General features: G+C 31.6%; 1 protein-coding gene and 1 long non-coding RNA gene across 3 annotated transcripts in view; one reads left to right on the forward strand and one right to left on the reverse strand.

Moving 5' to 3' along the window:
• Positions 1 to 20326, forward strand: part of LOC129939533 (uncharacterized) — a 236560-nt gene that overhangs the window by 11072 nt on the left and 205162 nt on the right. The gene's annotated exons all lie outside the window — the stretch shown is intronic.
• On the reverse strand, positions 5360 to 8328 carry LOC129939534 (uncharacterized). Of its 2 annotated transcripts, XR_008780551.1 has the most exons (4): positions 8086 to 8328; positions 7023 to 7115; positions 5650 to 5786; positions 5360 to 5540 (listed from the first exon to the last, which is right to left on the reverse strand). It is a non-coding gene; the product is annotated as an uncharacterized LOC129939534 (long non-coding RNA). The 2 variants fall into 2 exon arrangements; XR_008780550.1 differs by having other exon boundaries at positions 5360 to 5786; positions 8086 to 8325.

Genomic DNA, 20326 nt, shown 5'->3' on the forward strand with positions numbered 1-20326 from the left:
TTAAAAATGTCCTCACCAATAGTTTATGGTAAGGATACTTTAAACTAATGCCTCTCCTTTCAAGTAATGGAATCAGCTATCCATCTCGCATGATACTGACCTAAACTTAATGGAGTCTAATGGGGATCATTGAAATCCTAAATTTTTCAATTGTTACTGCTAACTCATTAAAAATCTGTATTTAAAAGAGGACAAAATATGGACTAAAAATAGTTGACTCAAATTCTTTGGACCATTTTAAAAGGGTTGAGTCCCTAAAAATATAGAAGTAGTTAGACTAAACATTTATTTCAAAATATTTAAGTTAAATTGACAGGGCTGATGTAGATACACAACTTACAACCGAATAATCTTTATTGTTAGTGTAAAAATCGATAACACTGGTCCACAAAGTTTTTCTTTCTGGCATTAAAATTGCACTTTTCCCATGCTTTTTTGTGGCCTAGATTCAAATCCGATTTATCACTTTTTAAAATTCGAAAAGCACGTACATATATAATTTTTTTGAGATTATCTTAAATTTATGAAGTAATTTTTTCTTCAATATTCACTTGAAATATTTATATTATTTAATATAATATTCGAAAAAACTTATAAAGTAAAAAAATCTAAAATAAACGCTAAACTATTTTTGCTAAAATGGTTTTCAACAGAAATAGACAATACGATTTGAAAGTAAGTTTGGTCCTTTTAACGAATCTGTTGTCTTAACAATTCTATTATATAAAGTTTATGAAATATATTTGAATATATAAAAATAAGGTTAAAAACAGGTTGTTTTTAAAACTTGAACAAATAGATAAAATTAGAGTTTGGATTCAAAACCAGCAATAAAAATTAAGCCCAAAACGTATTTTCCAAAATTATTAAAGTATCAAATTCAAGTTTTTTCTCGAAACCTCATAAAGATTCAAATAAGTACTCATAACTAATATGGATTTCCAGAAACTAAGTAAGATACTAAAATGCTTTAAATTGTATCTAATAGAGACAAATTTTCACTTTTCTAAATCATCATAAAATGTATTGTAAAGAGATATTCTGAATGTCAGGTGAGGCTTGTAATCCCCGGTTTTTGGTTGTTTTTAGCAGTTTTTAAGCTGTATAATTAAACAAAAACCTGATGTAATAAAAAAACTTAAGGGTGATATTCGAATTAAGGACATCTTAATACTTTAAAAAACGATTCTTTTCTCTGTGCAACCGAATAAACACGTAATTTTGTCGACCAGCGTAATTTTTATCATATTTTTGTTTATATACAAATTAATAACAGGTTTTAAACTTATGGTAACCATGCTCCACGCCTTGAGCAAGGACAACACTATGATATTTTTTTCTGTTCATATGAAGTAAATTTGTTTTGTTTATGTAATAAATATTTTGTAAATTTTGTTTTTGGTATGTAGGTACGATGAGTTTTCCCCCTTAGTGTCGTTGTGGCGAAGGAAAGATATTAAGCAACTCAAGAATACTTGTTACATCAAAAATGTTTAAGCTGTTTACATAAACTGTTCAAATTTGGAAAATATGTGTTTCGTTTTTTGGTTCGTTTAATTTTTAAAAATTAACATGAATTTATGTTTAATGCTTGAGAAAATTTAATTCGGTAGTAAACATAAAATTAATTTAATTTTGCTTTAACAAACTTTGAATTGTTTTAATTCATACGAGGAAACCGGAAAAAATGCAGCCAAGCATTGAATAAAGCGAAAGCAAATTTAATGTCAAACAGAAAATAGGGTCTTTCATTTGTTTGGTTTCGAAAGTAATCTTAATAAAACACAGAGATGAATATAAATATAAATATAAATATAAATATAAATATAAATATAAATATAAATATAAATATAAATATAAATATAAATATAAATATAAATATAAATATAAATATAAATATAAATATAAATATAAATATAAATATAAATATAAATATAAATATAAATATAAATAAATAAATTAGCCACAAATATTTCCTAGTTTCCGATGACACATCACCAAACATTTCGCTATTAAGAGTATTTGAGGCACTGTCACCAATCCTTTTTAATAGTCTACATTCATAATGGCAGGAAGTAAATTATCTCCCTTCAAGGTATAAAGAAAACTCATATTGTCAAGGCGTATTTATGAAATATGATAGTTCCTCAATTAATTGAATTCAATGAAATCCCACAGAGTAAATAAAGAGATACTCATTATTTAACTACAACATTATATTACCCTCTTTTTGAAACCCAAAGTGAAAACAACACCGAAAATGCTGGTTCCGATTCTTTTGGGATATACATTTATGTTTGTATTTTGAGGTTCTCATAGGTAATAAATAGTTATTGAACGTCGTCGTAGGCAAACAAACAAAATTATAGACAATATGTATAAATTGATGTATACCATCTGGAAACGATATTGGACACCTTTTACTGAAAATTGATTTTTTAAAAAGGATAGGGTTTCAAGGTGCCTGCCTGCGGGACTGGGGTGCGTATTGTTTCTCAGCTCAATTCTCAAATTAGATACGGTCGATGCTAATTGATGGAAGTGATGCTCTCTGCATGAGCTATTTGTTAACTTAAATTGCAACCCATTGCCTTCAACTCCCAAGAGTCCCAAGCGGTTAGACAACGATAAGACTTTCATAGACGAAACTGTTGAACGATATAGTTACGCACTTAGTGAAGTAAAATACCAATTTAACCACACACACACAATTATTAAGTGCGTGCTCTAAGAGTATACACAGCCATTTGTATAAAGAGTAAAATTTATAAGGCAGAGTTTTTGGAATGAATATTTATTGTCCTGAGAGGATAATCTTACTACATTTTGGTGTTGCAAAGTGTTCCCAAGTGAAGAAGATTTTCTATCTATAAAAGTCCTTCTTAAGCGTCACACTTGTCGTTGTCATCGTGGTTATACTTACAATAATATATATATAGAGGACTTGAGGCTGACCAACACTTAAATAAATAAGTTAAAAAAAAACAAACTAAGCTATACCTAGAGAATAATTGATAGGGTAAGCTTTCAAATATAATTCAGTTAAATTCATTACACTTCTGGGACTATTGTATTATATTTTTCGTTTTACTTCAACTGTCGTCAAGTTGGTTTATTATATTCAACTTAAATTTAACAGAAATGTTGTGGTACTAGATTTAATTTGATAAGATATTTAAAAATATAAGATTGGAGCACGATTTTGAAAAAAGGAAAATCCTTATCTTATGTGACCATAAACAAAGAGATAACACGTTTGTGTAACATAGAATTTCTGTTCATCTTTTATATCCATATCTACAGGGTCCTTTTTTCTTGTTTTATTATTTTTCACAAAAATAATTTTATCATCTTTATTTTGTATTCAAATAATTTATAAGAAATCTTAAACTAAATGTTAAGTTTGAAAGTACTCACAAAAGTCAGTACTGTTTTTTTTTAGAACAGTTTCGTGTCGCTGCAAATTAAACATTTAAAATATGTTTTCGAGATATATCTAATTTCTGGGGCTGATAATTCTCAATATTTTAAAGATTTAATGGAGGAAAAAATGCGATTTAAAAGCCATTCCAGAGTCAATTTATCCAAAATGATAAATAACTTCTAAAATTAATGACATTTGTCAATTTGAACTTTCACTGCTATTCATCTCAGATATCTACAAATAAGATATTTAGTAAAAACAACAATATTCCTCATTGGATTCTGTTTTATTAAATTACACCAATTTGTACACCGGTTGAACGCTTTATGTTAAACTTATAAAGAAAGCATTCAAAAGCAAGCTCTCTTATCGAAAAAGCGTGTTCTTGGTATTGACAAATCTCTTCTTCGTTGGATTATCAACCACCTTTCTATCCGTTCAATACAAGTTTCATTGGATGCTTTGAATTCTGAAACTCACAAAATAACTGCTGGTGTTCCTCAGGGTTCCGTTTTGTCTCCAACTGTCTTCCTGAAATTCATTAATAATTTCTTGTTTGCCACTTCTAGTCTATTAAGCTTCTTTGCTGATGACAGTACACCCAGCTTTTTATATTCGTTTGTGGATTCACATCCTTTTCCTTCGGATGTGGAACTTCCTTGGCAACGTATCATAAGCTCATTTAAATCTGATCTTGACAGCATTGTTCGATGCGAAATCAATATCCGAATAATTTAATCAACTTTTAGTACTCAGTTTGTCTATCACAGATCACCTTCAACAGAATGATCACATATTCGACATTGCCAAAAGTGCTGCTGGGTGGGTGCCACAAAACAAAAATTCACTTCCAGGATTGTTCATCAGTTTAATCCTGAGCTCTATTTCAGACGTAATGTCTAGTATAGAGTTTTTTTTCTTAAACCGGACTTCGAGAATGTGGAATGCTTTGGGCAACTCTGCTTGATATTTCTATGGCGTTAGATAGTATAAGGTTTTTGATTTGGTGGAATGACTATTTGTTTGTCTACTCGTATATCGTTAAATACCAAAAACTTGGGTCTACACTGAACCAAAAAGGTACGTAAATATAATTAAAAAGTTCGTTGAGACAATGAATATAGTGATGGAATTTGTCCAATAAACACATTAATTGTGTCAGTGAATTATCGTTTATTATTCTCCATTTCCGGCTTAAAATTTTACAAACAATTTAAAATTTTCGTTTATTACCACAATTAACTGAGTTTATTGATTTTAAAAAATCCATTAATAAAAATAAATAACCGTTTATATTTCCATTTATAATATTAATAAACCCGATTATTGCCTTAATGAACAGAGTTTCTTAATTTTAAAAAATACGTTTATAAATATAAACAACCGTTAATTATTTCCGTTTAGAGTATTAATAAACCAGTTTATAGCCTTAATGAACACAGTTTATTAATTTTAATAAATGCGTTTATAAATATAAACAACCGTTTATTATTTCCGTTTATAATAATAATAAACCTGTTTATAACCCTAATTAACAGAATTTATTAATTTTAATAAATGTGTTCATAAATATAAACAACCGTTTATTATTTCAGTTTATAATATTAATAAACTCGTTTATTGCCTTTATGAACAAAGTTTATTGATTTTAATTAACGCGTTTATTAATATAAATAATTTATTTATTAAACCTGTTTATAATATTAACAAATAAGTTTATAACCGCAATAAAGAAAATTTATTGATTTCAATAAATTTGTTTATTGCGTTTATTAAACCCATTTGTTAAATTCACAAACAGGATTATTAAAATAAATCCTTTTTTCAGGAGGATTTACATGACTGCAAAAGCTTATTACTTTTGCCATACTTTTACCATTTATCGTCAAAAGCGTATTTTTTGACAAAACATAGTAAATTAATGGCAAAAATGATGAAACTTTTTCAGTCGTGTAAGTCCAGCAAATATTGATCTAAAACGTATAAAAGAAAACATTCATATTAATATTTTTAAAAAAAAGTTTCCAACTTCCAGTTACAAACCTGTTTACAGCGCCAATGAGTCACTTCATCCTGGACCTCACTATCGAAATCTATGCTGAAAATTATAAAAATTCTGAAAATAAAGAATTTCGAACTAATAAAAAAGATCTAGTTAATTTAATTTTACAATTTTTATTTATTGCAGTTAAGTTCATTCATTATCAAATAAATAAAGCACCGACCCAAACAAACAAATTCTGGGAGTCCTTGATGGTAAATCTCGTGAACGTATTTTTTCCCTCGTTGTCTTTCCTCACAACTTTTTGGAAAGGCACAAAATACCCATGTAGGGCCCAGAGTAAAGCTGCATCTTGACAATCTGAGAAATATAAACAATTTTATTTAAAACATTTTTCATATCATCGACTAATAAAGAAATGAGTTTCTATATTATAATTTAACAAAATTGTTTTGCGAGTATTTGCTAAAGCAACATTAGTCTTGACATACATTTTTGAAATACTGTGTTTCGATAAAACCCAGAAATGAGGAACAAGCGATTGGGTAATGAAGATTAAAAAGATAAACAAATTTAACAAATATCTATTGCTCTCAAAAAAGCAGTAGGTATTGTTATATCAATAATTCAATACAAATTTAACTACGTATGTACATTAATACTGTATCCGGTATCTAATAAAATTTATTTATTTTATATCTTGCTCAGATAACAATTTACTTTTATACCGTTGTTATCAATGGCGGATCCAAGGGTGGGTGGTCGTAGGGGTCATGACCCCCCTGGGAGATAATTTGATTGCTTTTTCGTATTAATTCCCTTCAATTCAAAACTAATCGTATTGCAATGGATTATATTTTGAATGATCTATTTTTTGTACATGAAAATAACATTTGTATTTTACTTCCTTAAACTTGGTTGCTAAAAGTACTACTTTTGACTAAAGATTGGACCAAGAACATAATATGTATATAGAATATAGCCCTATTACAAAAACACAGCACAAACTCTCTAACTTTTGACCAATGGACGATCCAGAAGGGGGGGCTCATATGAGATATAAAGCTTATACAGTTAACGTTGTATACAGTTAAGTTATATAAGTGCTCAGATCGTTCACCATTTTTAGGTTGTCTATAAACATCTTTACAGAGGCAATCTTTTCCTTACAAACAAAGCAAATCATTATCGCTAAATTAGTCTATTTTTATCTGCTTGCTCTTATTTTAACATAAAATATTTTAGTGATAGTACTTAATTATATAAATTTAATATGCAATATGAATATTGTAGATGTGTAAATACTAGGTAATTAAGATTAACGAATTATAAACTTTTCAATGTAATTATAGACACTTCGCATGGTTATAATGTTGATACCAATTCAACTAAAAGTAAGAAAAGAAATGAAGAACAAATTCAAGTAAATTGAAATACTTTTTCGAACAAATTTTTAAATATTATTGTTCAAAATGATTTAAACTTTTGCTGTTTTTTTTTAACTACTGAATAAGTTTTAAATTGTCTATTGTCTTCCATCATTAAACATGACAGAAATCAAAAATTTTAGTTGCTAAAAAAATACGAATAACTTACATTTTAAGATAATTTTCTTCTTCAATGTTTTCCCAGTAATGTTTGTATGGATATATAAACCATCAACAGTCGCCAGTTTCTAATAAATACAATCTGTAAATTTGTGAAAGATTTTTTAGTCAGCTTTATCATTAAAATTTTTAACAACTTATGTTAATTTTTGTTTAGGTTTTTATTTTTTGTACAAAAACTGTCAATTTGATTTTTGTCAAAATTTTAAAGCATGTTGGAAACAGTATTTTTTAAAAGATTAAAGTTGTTTTAAGTAAATATCTCAAAGTATTGAATATTTACGTCGAAAAAAATGTTTACCAACTTTTGCTAATTTTTGTTTAAGTTTTTATTTAAAAAAAATTTCAATTAGATTTTTATAAAAATTTTACCAGATGTTGAAAACGTTAATCTTTGTTGCACAAAATTGTTTTGGTGATGAAATCATTTTTATTCGTAAAATTTTCGAGGTGACAAAATTTTTATTTCACTTTTTTTGATTTATAAAAAAACAGTTGATTGGATTTTTTCCCAAAAATATATGTATGTACTTGTTTGGTATAACGTTAAAATATATAATACACAATTTATTTCAAGTCTCTAGCGTTATTAGTTCGTGAGATATGTAGGAGTTACCAAAATGTTCACCTTTTTTTAACTGCTATGGTAAAAAATCACTCACGCAATTTTCTTGAGAACCCTTTTTGCATCATTCTGCATTATTATCTGTATTTTTAAAATTAATTTGAAGTCGATATCTCTTCTGTTTCTTGAGCTATGGACGACGAAAAAAACGTCACGAACGTACAAAAGTGTGAAATTTTATGGATATAAATAGATAAATTACTGTGGTACTTAGTTGAAAAAATATTCAAGAAATGAGATGGGAATTAAAAGAAAATTTGTGTAGTTAAACTGATGTGCGCCGCGCGCAGCCGCCGAGTCGCTCATGGCGGTATGCATTCAACTGATGGAGAAATGTTGGTGTTGCGCGTTGCAGAAAGGGGATACAAAATTATAATAATAATAACTAATAATAATATCTAATAATAATAATTAAAAAATAACTCACCTGATTAACTAATATAATTGTTAGCTGATGCACTAATATTTTTTTAATATCTTCACTTCACTTTTTTTAATGTTCACTTTAACTATAAACCACTTTTTCGTGTGGGCTTCTTTTTGTAAATGATTTGTATTTTATTGGTTGTTGCTCGTTGAAATTCGGCGGCACTTCATTTGTTCGTTCAGTTCGGCAAAAAAACTTCTTACATTGAAAGTATTGTTAAGCTCCGTTTATACTGCCAATTTTCAAAGAAATTTTCATATTTTTTAGCTAGGAATTTTATAATTAATTAATGGTTTATTAAAATTAATAAACATAATGTTTATTTATATAAACGGGTTTATAAACGCAATAAACTGTTAATTGATTTGAATTAACATGATGTTTCTTATTTATACTCTGTTATGTTTATCAGACGCTTCGTTCAATTTGTAAACAACCGCTAGGAAAATTAATAAACTGTTTATTACCATAGTAGTAATTGGGTTAGTTAAAATCAATGAATATGGTATTTAATTATTCTATAATATATTGCCGACTTATACCACGTGTTCACTCGAACAAAAGAAAAAAATAGGAGAAAGGAAAACTTAAATCAACATTTATTTGAAACAAAAAAAATAGGTCATCACATTAGTAAGATTAAAACTAAATATAAAAAGATGGCGATCGAGTATACTTTAAAAATGTAAGAAGTTGGTCAATCAAAATCTATAGTTATTCTTAGAACATTTAAGATATGAGTATTTTAATAAAAATTAAAATGACTGTCAAGTACATTGGTTTTGTCTTACCTTATTTTTAACAACACTGTACCTACACAAATATTATTATTACTCTTGTTATTATTATTATTATTATTATTATTATTATTATTATTATTATTATTATTATTATTATTATTATTATTATTATTATTATTATTATTATTATTATTATTATTATTATTATTTTTATTATTATAATTATTGTTATTATTTTTATTATTACTGTTAATATTATTATAACTTGATTGAAATATAAAATAAATATCAGTATTAATAAATAATTAGCGATAGCTGCCAGGAATTCACGCTTGTACACAATAACACAGCAAATACTGCAAAAAACAAATGTTTGTAAATCTGAACGAAATTTTCGCGACATTCCACACACTTTGTCTTGTATTCTTTTTTACAATGTAAACACACATTTATATATTTTTGCGAACCAAGTAATCATGAACGTTCGTGCTTGCCAAAAGATGAAACAACCAAAAAACGAATCGTGTAATCAGACACTTATTCGATCACGCAGTCATAGAAGATAAAGCATTATAAAGAAACAAATCCTTCTTACGTTCTGTAAATTTGTTTATTTACAATGGTTAACCTATCTTATTACATTTTCTTTAGAGTGCTGAAATTGGCTCAAAGTTTCCTTTGACCCTTTGTGTATATGTTTTAACTTGAAATAAGTTTGGTTTGGCTGGTTAATGTGAGTTGGTAAAGGTAGAAGTTGAAGTTTATATGAGATGTGTGACATTCAACATTTTTTTTATAAAGGTGTGAGTGAGAGAAATGCACTATAGTTGGACATTTCACAATGCTCTTGCTCTTGTTCTCACACTCTGAGTTCACATTTCTGGGAATCATGTATACTGTAGGTGTGACAGATTACGATTTCCATCAATTACATTTTAAATATTGACTATAAGGATTTTTAGGAAAAAGTGTGAACTCTGCATCTGGGTAAAAAATACAATTTTTCGTTAAATTTTAACAAACGATTTATTATTTTTGATAAATTGTTTATTATACATAACAATGGTTAATTAAAAACACAGCCATCTACAACAGACATGGTAGTTACACCCAGCTTACATTACTATTATTTACAAAATAGTAAGAAAGCCCAAAAGATGCCAACGATCGAATATAACAATTATGAATGAAAATACTAATTGAAGGCTTGTGTTTTTGTTTCGTATTTTAATGTCTTTAATTGCAAGTAGAAAACTCTATATTATGATTTTATTAAGCTCTTATGATTCCTTATCATATAATATTAAATGAGTAGTACCCGTGGCATGATGGTTAGTGCGTTGGACTGTCATGCAAAGGGTCTTGGGTTCAATCTCTGCCTGTGCCACCTTAATTTAAAAAAATTAATTTTCGCGGGTACTGCCTCTTGCAAGGAATTGACATTTCCTTCAAAAGTAATTCTTGTCATGAAAAAGTGCTTTCTCAAATTAGCCGTTCGGATTCGGCCTAAAATTGTAGGTCCCTTCCATTCCTGATAACAGTGCTCGCACACAGGAATAGTTGAGAGTTGTAAGTCACCAGGTCCTGATTCACAACGGACTGTTGCGCCACCCAGTTTTTTTAATATTAAATGCAAATGTTTCTCATTAAATTTTAACCTTAAGATCGACTTTATTAAAAAAATGGTCTGCTTACATAAAATATAAAAGTACTTAGCCAAAATTATTACCTACATAGAATTAAAAACAAATTAAAAAACATCAATTATGCTATAGGACTTTTGCTCTTATAGAACGAGTTATAAATATAAATAAAACTCACCACTGAACAATTTACTTATTTTGACTGCAGCGTTACTGCAATTCACAAGAATTCGTATGAAATGATATGAAGTTTAGCGATATTCCTCATACAATTTCATACAAATAATGTTTTTCGGCATCGTGAAGTTTAGTTCCGCTGAGTTTGAGTGCAGTGTTATCTTTATGATTTGATAATTGATTGATTCAAGGAATCAATTTCATTTTTGGAGGTTGGGATATAATATTTAACAATTTGCCTCTTTATAATGTTGTTCATAGCAACAATAAATGGTTCACTATTTTCCAATTACCAAAGTTTATTGTGTCAGTGAATAAGGTTATACAAAATAATAAATTACTTGAAAATTTTCCAATTCGTCTATTAATAATGTTGTTCATTACAACAATAAACAGTTTATTATTTTTTAATTGCCAAATTTGTATTTGTCAATGAATAAGGTTATAAAAAATAATAAACTATTTGTAAATTAAAGAATTGGTTGTGATATTAGATGAAGGTTGAGATATAATCTTTAACAGTTCCCTTTCAAACATTTTGTTTACTGTGGCAATAAACGATTAATTATTTTTGATAACTAAAATGTTTGCGGCAATTTATAGAGTTATTAATTTTAATAAACGGTGATTAAGTGCTTTATTTTTCATTTAATAAACGGCTGTTAATAGTATCAACAAACGATTATCAAACGCTGATTTTTTTTTTAATAAACCGTTCACTCCGACAAGAAAAAATTTGTTGTGACAATAAATAAGCAGTTAATAAACGCTGTTTTTTATATTAATGCACGTTTGTTTTTTCAGTGTAGAACAACTGCCAAATTTCGTACTAATTAAGTCTTTAGACAACAAGACAGAAAAAATTACATTTGTTTTGATTTGCACGTCTTAATTTCATTGAGTCTGTGTGACCAGATTATGACTTAAGCCCATGTTGCTCTACCATCATTGATTTATGCCCTCAAGTAAAAACTTACCAAAGAAGTATTTTAATGTTGACTTTATTTTATTATTTTTCAGAGCTCGCTTACTTTGGTTTTTCCCTTAAACTTCAAATTGGCTTTAAAGCTGTACTTGCTTGATAAGGAAGGTTTACAATAGTTTTAAGTATTTTATTTTGACAAATTTATATTAGTTTGTGATGACAACCAGCAGAAGTATGCCAACATGGCAGGGAGAAAAACGTTTTTATAAATAAGTAACCTACTTTTACTTCAGTTAGCGCTACAGCGCATTGTAATCCTGGGCCTCAAGTTATAACATATACCAGCTTACTCGATCTTAAGCTTGATGCTTTAAGTTTAGAATACCAAGTTGACGTGCGTCAGCCTACACTGGATCACTCCAGCGGAGATGAAGCCTTGTTCCCTCAGGCTTGGCGTTGAATACCTTACGGGCTGGAGTTTTGATGTTCATTCGCTCGACATGCCCTAGCCATCTTAAGCGTGGAACACGCAGTTTTTTGACCAGTGGCAAGTCTCTGTACAGCTCGTTTAGCCTATGATTATATCTTCTCCGCCAGATTTTACTTTAGCTGTCTAGACAAAGCGGACCATAGATCGTACCGTACAGTGTCTATTTGGTAATTCGCGATAGGGCGTTATTCCTCAACTGCTTGTCAAGGCCAAGGAAACAGCTATTAGCAAGGGTACGTTTGATCTCCGTGCTGATGTCATTTGCAGAATTGACAGCAGTGCCCAGATAAACAAATTCGTTTACCACCTCGAAGTTATACTTCTCAACTGTCACTAGTCTATGACGGTGTGCAACGACTCTATTTGACGTCAGTAAATACTTCGTTTTGTCTTTGTTAATGTCAAGACCCATTTTCTTCGCCTCAGACTCGATATTAGAGAAGGCACCCGTCACTGCTCGTTTGGTTCTTCCCATAATGTTGATGTCATCTGCATATCCAAGATGTTGTGTGGATTAGTGTATTTTTGAAGGATGGTGCCACTTATATTGGTGTTGCGCACTGCTCTTTCAAGGGCAATATTGAAGCAGCGACATGACAGCGCATCGCCTTGTCGAAGTTCCGTGGTGGTTTCGAAGGTTTCGGTCGAGTCTCTTCCAATTTTGACGCAAGATTTTGCGTCAAGATTTTGGTAGGGATACCAAAATTCAACATGTCACGGTACATAGTTCGTTTATATCTACACTGTCATAACATGCTTTAAAATCGATGAATAGATGGTGTGTTTCGATGTTATGTTCTTGGGTCTTTTCCAGGATTTGGCGTAGAGTGAAAAGATGGTCGATGGTAGATTTTGCAGGCCCGAAGCCACACTGGTAAGGGCCAATAAGTTCGTCAGTAAATTGCTTCAGGCGTTCACATAATACGCTTGAAAGGATCTTGTATGTGATGTTTAAAAGGCTAATGCCTCTGTAGTTGGTGCAGAGAAGGCAGATGGTGCTTACGTTCCACTCGTCGGGCATGATTTTTTCCAACCAAATTTAAGTAACTAGCAAGGTGCAACGTACTGAAAAAGCTCTGCCTGCAGACCGTCATCACCAGTCGCTTTGTTCGACTTCAGCCTATTGATGGCTAGTTTGATCTTACTCTGGTCTGGTGGGTGGAACTCTAGATCATCAACCAAATGGATTTGACGTGGCTGATCGCTATCGGAATCGTTGACTTCATCACTATTTAGCAACTGGTAAAAATTATCTCTCCATATTTTTAGCATTGACTGCTTCTTGATTATGGTATTCCCTTCCTTATCTTTGTAGGCTCTAGGGCGGCTAGGGAATCCTGTTGTTTTCTTTTTGACTCTTTTATATAAGCTCCGAACCTGTTTTCTGTTGAAACGTCCGTGGATCTCGTCGACTTCACGCTGGTCATGGCCTTTTTTTTTATTCTGAGCAAGCAGTTCTCATCTCTTCTCTTGTCGAGAGCTGGCGGGAAGATGTCCTCCTTTGCTGGGACAATCTGTTAGCCACTATTTTGGCTTTATTTGCCTGATCAAATTCGGAGTCAAACCAGGAGTTTCTTAATGGTGGCTGAAAGAAACCTAGCACGTCTTCTGCAGCATTCCTGATGGATTGTTTACTAAACTGCCAGTTGGTTTCTGGACACATCTCGTCCGTTATAGGGTTTCTCGCAAGCTCTAGTCGCAAAGACATTGGCGGTACCCATCTGCTGCAGTCTACCAACGTTGAATCTTTTCCTCGAGGTTGTTGTTCGCTAAAAGTTGAAGCTTAGCACCAACTAGGTAGTGGTCGGAATCTATGTTGGCTGATATGTACGTACGAACGCCAAGCATGCTAGAGGAGTTTCTTCCTTCAATAGCAATATTATCGATTTGGTTGCATGTCTGATCATAGAGGGACCGCTGAGTACTTTTGCGGATACCTGGTTGAGGAAATCTGGTGCGACCCAACACCATGTTTTTCTTAGCTAGGAAGTCGATAAGCCTGGATACGTTTCCAGATCTGATGTAGGCTATGTCTTCCGATTGACCTAACAAAGATGCTTTCTTTACCGATTTTGGGACATTGCTCATAATATGTTTTGGCTAGGAGTTTGTAAAATTCTTCTTTGGTATTGTCATCCTTCTCTTCCATCAGGGCCTGCGCGCTATAAGCCTCAGGTGGTGGAAATTGGCCTTTATGCGGATTGTCACCAATCTTTCGCTTACTTCCCGAGAGTTTAAAACCCTTTGCCTTAGTTTCCCTTTGACAGCAAAACCACATCCAAATAAGCGCTTCCTCCCATCGATACAAAATTTTAATTACAAATTTCCGGAGATACGCCCAAATATTTAATAAATTTTTCCATTGCATTGGAGCATTGCACACTAAAAGATTTGCTCCTGGTAGATTGCATCTCTTTTACTTTTTTGTTAAGAAACAAGCTTAAATCTTAGCAGGGTTTATTTGAATTTGTCAAAAATAAAAGTAAATATCAACGGTGCTTAGTGCATTTTGTAGGTTCGATACAATTATTTGTAGGCTGGTTTCTGAGATACTTTAGATCCAGGTATCATCTGCGAAAAATGCTCTTTTACAAAAGCGCCAGAAAGTCAAATTCGTAGATATTGCAAAGCAGAGGAGAAAGGATCGATTCTTGAGTAACGCGCGCCGCCCTATCTAAAATAAAATAAAAAATTACTTAACGAATTTTCAACAAAAAACTTTCTTTCATATAGAAAACTTTTAATTTATTTCACAAGATAAATGGGAAGAACATTTAGTAAAAGCTTATGAACGATTTCGCCATGCCCAATGCAATCAAGAGCCTTTTCCATGTTAAAGGGCACAACTCCAAAGGATTTTTTAAGCGCCTATTGTATATCTTTTGTTTATCGCATAACCTGGTGTGTATGGTGTGAAGAACATTCTTTTCTAAAGCCCAACTACTCGATTAGAAGAATATTTTTAGTGAAAACGATTACTATCATGTTTACACATACAATTTTCTCGAACGGCTTTCCTAAGCAGCAACTAAGGGGCGGAATTGACACAATTATTGCATATCTATATATTTTGGTAAAATAACTGAGTAAAAAATAGCCACAATTGAAACGATAACTCAATAACAAAAAGAAATATTTTTTTAATATTTGATTAGATAGCTATCTTATCATAACAAGGAGCTTTTTTGATTTTAAGGTCTGTTTTAATAATATTTTTAAACAAGTAAGGTGAAATTTTAGGTATGTTTACTTTTATTTAATTTTTCAGCGATTAATATTATATTTATATCCATAAATAAATACAAAAATGCCAAACATAGTTGTTGAAATAAATCTTGAAATAGGTCCAAATTTCAGAATTGCGTTTTTTTTTTTAAATCCCAAAAAAAAAACTTCTGATAGGAAGGTAATATAGCAATACGTTTATTGAGAGTTCCAATATTTTGTCAACACACATATCAAATGTGAATCCTTAACATCTGGTTGTAAGGACATATCCTCATAACATATTACTATCATCTTAAAAAAGGAAAGAGTGAGAATTTATAAGTGTGAGAAAAATGACTCCACGTATCTTGTGTTATTTATTGAATGGCGTTGAAAATTCAAATTTATTTGACAATCCACAATGAAATGCTTTAAAATTCATATCATATAAAAATAGACAAACAGAGTATAAAATCCATAAAACGAGTAGATATATAAATATCTTCATAACACATGTAGATATAGATACATTTTGACATGTCAAGTAATTGAGAGTTATGGGAATGAGTTCGAAGGGGCCCATATGGTTCTATTAATATACCTATACATATATAAGAAAATGTTCAATGTTTGACTTTCCTTTTTCTCCTTCAGATTTTTGTTTTTCTTTTTTATTCATCTTACTAATGATTGAAGAGATAGATGTGTGAATAATTGATGTGCACACTAATGATTGTTGGTTTAACATTAAGCAATGTTTTGAGGCATTATTAATTTATTATTGTGTTTAAGAAGAAGTAGCAGTGAGGGTGTTAAGTGATTGACCAAAGCCAAATGAAAATATATAATTTTTACCATCATACCTATACCAACTTTATTTTGGTATAAATATACAAATATTTATTTATAAATATTTGATCTCTCAAACAACCAAACAGCCACACAAGAATGGGACTGTCAGCAATTTGATATATAAATTAGAGGTCAATTTCAATTTAATTTAATTTACAATCATTAAAAGGCCAAAGAGATGCAGGGATTATAAATTGTGCCTACATATATATAGATTAAATAAGAATCAGATATACTTTGAGTTTTGGCTTATGTAATTATGTGTCTTATATCTTTAATTGGCTGTTACATTTAAAGGAAAGTTTTTCGATGTTATTGTTTTGGTTAGATTAATGTTAAAAATAATATAAGACAAATTAATTAAATATGCAATGATAAAGAGTTCAAAAGTAATAAAGCATGTTGAAAAGAGCTAATTTGATTTAATATCTAAATAGGGGAGTCAAAATAATTATTTCTTGTATTGATGCCAACGGCAAAGAAAATGGACTTGGTTTTTAGACAACAGGCAACTCATTTTAAAAAGGTTGTTTTTTTTAACTTTTGGATTTTATAATGATCAGCTCAAGAAATATCTTGAAGATCGAAAGCTTTTCAATGACCGCCAGTACGGCTCTCGAAGCAATAGGTCTGCTGATCTTTACATTTCTTTGGAGAAAGTAAAATTATTGCACAAGATATTTAAAAAGCATTTGATAGGGTTCGGCATCAGGCTCTTTCATCGAAAATATTTGCTTTCGGTTTTCATGAATCCCGGCTTCACTGTATTAGTTATTACCTTTTGGATCGTTCGATACAAGTAGTATTAGATAGATTTAAGTCTGAAGTCCATAAAATAAATGCTGGTGTGCCCCAGGACTCTGTTCTATCCCAACACTCTTTCCCATTTTTATTAATGATCTCATGTCTGCAACTTCTATTTGTTTCGCCGACGACAGTACCCTCAGCTTTTCATATTAATTTCTAGATTCACATCCTTGTCCTTCGGATGTGGAACTGCAACGACAAAATATGATAAGCTCGGCAAGCTCCTTAAATTCCGACCTAAACAGCATTGTTCAATGGGGATTAACAAAAACGCATTGCTAATATCCATGGATGCCACTAGCATCAATGAGACTGAACACCTCAATATTCTCGGTATGTGTGTCAATAACCACCTCTTGTGGAATGATCACATACGCGATGTCGCCAAAAATGAAGCAAGGTGTTTGGGTTTCCTTAGGCGATGCAAGAAATATTTCACCCCTTCTGATCTGGCTGTTATCTACAAGACTTACATACGTCCAAAGTTTGAGTATAACTCCCATCTCTGGGCTTAAGCCTCTTGGATAGTATTGAACGTAGAGCATTTAAATAGATGATAATATCATCATAAGTTCATTTACTTCGCTAGAACATCGTCGTAAGGTTTCTTGTCTGACCATTTTTACCGTTATTTTACCGTTTATGCTCTAGTGAAATAGCCGGGTGAATTCCTCCCCTTAAACAGTGCAACCGTAATACTCGCGCTTCCAGGAATTCTCAACAGTATTCCCTCGAGTCTAACTTCGGATTTACTGTCAAATAAAGAGATTCGTTCTTTAGCCGAACTACGCGAATGTGGAATGCCTTACCATACTCTGTTTTTCCTGGTCATTGCAATATTCAGGAACTCAAAACCAATGTGCACCGACATCTCCTTTTAAACCCTCTCTCCTCTTCCTAGTGCTCACACTGTGCCTCTGCATAATAAGGGTAGTAATATCCCCTTGAGTGTGTGCTTATTAACAAAAAAATAAGTTGTAATATTTGTGGAGAATACGAAAAAATTACTATATCATTAGCAAACATCAATGCTTTACACAAACTCCTGCAAAATCAATACTACCTGGAAGGTAATAATCAAGATTATCTGTGAAGAGAGAAAACAAGGTTGGACACAATGAGCACCCCTGTCTTACTCTTGGTGTGATTCGGAACCAATAAGAAAGCTCCACTTAATTCCACACTTCAGCCTGTGTTCCTCTATACAGCTCTACGAGAACCCGACCGAACTTTAGAGACAAGCCCAGACCAAACAAGCTTGTACAATGAAGCATCTCAGTTGATTGAGTCGTATGCTGCTTTGAAGTCAATAAAGAATGCATACAATTTTTTCCCCTGCTTAATAAAGATTTTCGCTAGCCTCCTGAAAATGAGTATGTTAGCTATTATAGAGTACCCTCATCTAAGGCCCGTTTAAGTCTCTTTCAACAGGTTCTGAACAGCAATCCCCATTATGAGTCGCTTCTACAGCAGTGTTGTAAATATCTTAAAAGTTTAATCAAGAAAAGAAATTCCTCGATAGTTTGACGCATCCAGCAAGCATTTTTCTTATGGATGGGAAATATTATAGCATCTCGAAATTAGTTTTCGGAAATATCAAATACTCCATTTTAAAGTGTTACCAGACGTTATTATAGCATGTCTTTTCCCTATTTAAAGAACTCAATATGAATATCATTTCCAAACGCCGCTTTTTCATCTTTAAGAGTTTCTTGAGTTGATTTCAATTCTTATAGGTTAATTTCAATTTTTTAGTTTTATTGTAAAGAATATGGTTAGCAAATATGTTTTAAAAATGATTACCGGCAAGTTACCTGTGGATTACGATAATTTAAAATACGATAATTTGCTTTTTAACCAATCGAAAAAAATGTCATCGCTGAACTAAATCTTCATGTGAAAATCGATATCATTCGACATCTCATTTTGGGGTCATACAACGAACGTTCAACGCTCTTGTTAGTATGTTCGGCTTCAATTTTTGCACGGGTGATTTTGTAATCCCGCAAACCAAGATGCTTTAGCAAAATCTACCATAAAATGGCCAGACACAGTTTCAGTTGGACGAAGCAAATTATTATTTTAATAATAAATTTGCAGGATTTGCAAACCAAACTAAACTAAGTATAAATCAATTGACACAGCTGTCAAAAGGAAAAACTCCGAAAATGTATTACCGTATTAAAAAACATATACCTCTGAAAAAATATCCCTTACACAATAATATAAGTTTACATTTCTCTAAACCAGAAATTAAATAATGAATTTTTGTATAAGATTAAAATGGATGTTTACCAATTAATGATTGAAATAAAACATTAAGAAGATGATGTAAATATTTCTGAGAATTCAAAAATTGATTACTGTTATGTCAGAGGTCTTGGGTTTAATCCCTGCCTATGCCATCTAAATTTTTTTTTTACTGGTACTTCCTCTTGCGAAAAATGGATAAATCCTCCCAGAGTAATTCTTGTCCTGAAAAAGTGCTTTCTTTAATAAGACATTCGGATTCGGCTTTAAACTGTAGGTCTATCTATCCCTCTATCCCTGACAAAAGTACTCGCACCCAGGAATGGTTGAGAGTTGTAAGTCACTAAGCCCCAGTTCTAAGCGGACTGTTGCGCCAACTAATTTATTTATAACACGTTTATGAAGCATGTTTATTGCTACATTATTTTATAAAGGGTGATTTTTTTGAGGTTAGGATTTTCATGCATTAGTATTTGACAGATCACGCGGGATTTCAGACATGGTGTCAAAGAGAAAGATGCTCAGTATGCTTTGACATTTCATCATGAATAGACTTGCTAACGAGCAACGCTTGCAAATCATTGAATCTTATTACCAAAATCAGTGTTCAGCGATGAGGCTCATTTCTGGTTGAATGGCTACGTAAATAAGCAAAATTGCCGCATTTGGAGTGAAAAGCAACCAGAAGCCGTTCAAGAACTGCCCATGAATCCCGAAAAATGCACTGTTTGGTGTGGTTTGTACGCTGGTGGAATCATTGGACCGTATTTTTTCAAAGATGCTGTTGGACGCAACGTTACGGTGAATGGCGATCGCTATCGTTCAATGCTAACAAACTTTTTGTTGCCAAAAATGGAAGAACTGAACTTGGTTGACATGTGGTTTCAACAAGATGGCGCTACATGCCACACAGCTCGCGATTCTATGGCCATTTTGGAAGACAAAATTTCCGAAGAAATTCGGGCTATTCCGGCGGAAATGCTCGAAAAAGTTACCCAAAATTGGACTTTCCGAATGGACCACCTAAGACGCAGCCGCGTCTCAAGCTCTTAAAAAATCACCGTTTACTTATGAGAAATACTTACTTATAAGAAACAACAAACCTGCCTGTAAACATGTTTAAATAGTGGAAGTACGAACTCAACTTTAA

This window comes from Eupeodes corollae, chromosome 1 (genome assembly GCF_945859685.1).
Source record: "Eupeodes corollae chromosome 1, idEupCoro1.1, whole genome shotgun sequence".
Taxonomy (NCBI): Eukaryota; Metazoa; Arthropoda; class Insecta; order Diptera; family Syrphidae; genus Eupeodes; species Eupeodes corollae.